This window comes from Coregonus lavaretus (assembly GCF_964263955.1).
Source record: "Coregonus lavaretus genome assembly, contig: HAP1_SCAFFOLD_4510, whole genome shotgun sequence".
Lineage (NCBI taxonomy): Eukaryota > Metazoa > Chordata > Actinopteri > Salmoniformes > Salmonidae > Coregonus > Coregonus lavaretus.
This window is the reverse complement of record NW_028164114.1, coordinates 14,818-17,500: the sequence shown is the minus strand read 5'-3', so window position 1 is coordinate 17,500 and position 2,683 is coordinate 14,818. Positions and strand designations below refer to the sequence as shown.

The 2,683-nt window shown below is 43.9% G+C and overlaps 1 pseudogene across 1 annotated transcript in view; it reads right to left on the bottom strand.

The window, feature by feature from the left end:
- LOC311117443 overlaps nucleotides 1-2,464 on the bottom strand; it is a 9,820-nt pseudogene extending 7,356 nt beyond the window's left edge. Inside the window, exons 1-2 of the transcript in view lie at nucleotides 2,321-2,464; nucleotides 1,839-2,194 (exon numbers count right to left, since the gene is read on the bottom strand). The product of the transcript in view is annotated as an uncharacterized misc_RNA (transcript). The remainder of the gene's footprint in view (nucleotides 1-1,838; nucleotides 2,195-2,320) is intronic.
- Nucleotides 2,465-2,683: the final 219 nt, after the last annotated feature.

The following is a 2,683-nucleotide window of genomic DNA, read 5'->3' as shown; positions in this document are numbered from 1 at the left end:
CCCTTTTTCCACATTTAGTTAAGTTACAGACTTATTCTAAAATTGATTACATTCATATTTTTCCTCATCAGTCTACACACAATAGCCCATAATGACAAAGTCAAAACAGGTCAATACATTTCTAAAAATCTGTTTTTGCTTTGTCATTATGGGATGAGGGGAAAAAACAATTTAATCTACAGTTGAAGTCGGAAGTTTACATACACTTAGGTTGGAGTCATTAAAACATGTTTTTCAACCACTCCACACATTTCTTGTTAACAAACTATAGTTTTGGCAAGTTGGTTAGGACATCTACTTTGCGCATGACACAAGTAATTTTTCCAACAATTGTTTACAGACAGATTATTTCACTTATAATTCACTGTATCACAATTCCAGTGGGTCAGAAGTTTACATACACTAAGTTGACTGTGCCTTTAAACAGCTTGGAAAATTCCAGAAAATGATGTCATGGCTTTAGATAGGCTAATTGACATCATTTGAGTCAATTGGAGGTGTACCTGTGGATGTATTTCAAGGCCTACCTTCAAACTCAGTGCCTCTTTGCTTGACATCATGGGAAAAGCAAAATAAATCAGCCAAGACCTCAGAAAATAAATTGCAGACCTCCACAAGTCTGGTTCATCCTTGGGAGCAATTTCCAAACGCCTGAAGGTACCACGTTCATCTGTACAAACAATAGTACACAAGTATAAACACCATGGGACCACGCAGCCGTCATACCGCTCAGGAAGGAGACGCGTTCTGTCTCCTAGAGATGAACGTACTTTGGTGCGTAAAGTGCAAATCAATCCCAGAACAACAGCAAAGGACCTTGTGTAGATGCTGGAGGAAACAGGTACAAAAGTATCTATATCCACAGTAAAGCGAGTCCTATATCGACATAACCTGAAAGGCTGCTCAGCAAGGATGAAGCCACTGCTCCAAAACTGCCATTAAAAAGCCGGACTTCGGTTTGCAACTGGACATGGGGACAAAGATCGTACTTTTTGGAGAAATGTCCTCTGGTCTGAAGAAACAAAAATAGAACTGTTTGGCCATAATGACCATCGTTATGTTTGGAGGGAAAAGGGAAATGCTTGCAAGCCGAAGAACACCATCCCAACCGTGAAGCACAGGGTGGCAGCATCATGCTGTGGGGGTGCTTTGCTGCAGGAGGGAATGGTGCACTTCACAAAATAGATGGCATTATGAGGAAGGAAAATTAGGTTGATATATTGAAGCAACATCTCAAGACATCAGTCAGGAAGTTAAAGCTTGGTCGCAAATGGGTCTGCCAAATGGACAAATGACCCCAAGCATACTTCCAAAGTTGTGGCAAAATGGCTTAAGGACAACAAAGTCAAGGTATTGGAGTGGCCATCAAAAAGCCCTGACCTCAATCCTATAGAAAATGTGTGGGCAGAACTAAAAAGGTGTGTCGAGCAAGGAGGCCTACAAACCTGACTCAGTTACACCAGCTCTGTCAGGAGGAATGGGCCAAAATTCACCCAACTTATTGTGGGAAGCTTGTGAAAGGCTACCCGAAACGTTTCACCCAAGTTAAACAATTTAAAGTCAATGCTACCAAATACTAATTTGTGTATGTAAACTTCTGACCCACTGGGAAAGTGATGAAAGAAATAAAAGCTGACTATTATTACTCTACTATTATTCTGACATTTCACATTCTTAAAATAAAGTGGTGATCCTATCTGACCTAAGACAGGGAATTTTTACTAGGATTAAATGTCAGGAATTGTGAGTTTAAATGTTTTTGGCTAAGGTGTATGTAAACTTCCGACTTCAACTGTATCTATATCCATCCATCCATCCCTCAATCTATCTGTACTGACCAGAGAGGATGCCATAGGTCCGTTGGTTTCCGAGCTCTTCTTCTCCTGGTCCCCTCCCCTCCTCTCCTCCGAGCTCTTCTTCTCCTGGTCCCCTCCCCTCCTCTCCCCAGCAAGAATTCCGTTACAGTTGGAGGCCTGGCTGGGGCCGTTGACCAGCAGGCCTTGGTCAGCTCCAGGGTTGGAGGGGCTGGCCAGGCTGGTGAGGCTGTGGTTCTCCCTGGCCAGTCTCTCCACTAGAGCCCGGGCCTCCTGGAAACGACAGCTGAGGAACTCCCTCTCTTCTCTAGACCTCCGCTGCCATCCCTCCATCTCCTCACAGCGCTCACGCAGGGCCTGGTTGCTGCGCCGCAACGCCTCTACACACACACACACACACACACACACACACACACACAGAAATAGCATTAATAAAACAACCACACACACATACAATCTGTGCATCATTGTGGATACATATTTAAATATTTGTCTGTGTGTCCTACCTCGGAGCTGCTGGTTGTCTCCCAGTAGTCTAGTCACCACCTCATTGGCTGCCAGCTCAGCAGGAACCTGAAGAGCCACGCCCCCCCTCGTCCCCCGCCATCTCCCACTGCAGGGCTACGTCTGCCTGGGGCTGCACCATGCTGCTGAACATTATGCATCGTTATTATCCCATTGACCCATGGTTTAGTCGACAAAAGCAATGATGCAACAACAAAAATCATTGCAACATGTCTAATGGAAACGGCATTTGGGGAAATGTTCTAAAAGACAGACAACATTTCTATACGTTTGACGGGTGATATTTTTATTTTGTCTCAACTTTCTTTATTGCGACAATAAATGATGATTGCCGAATACTTTTG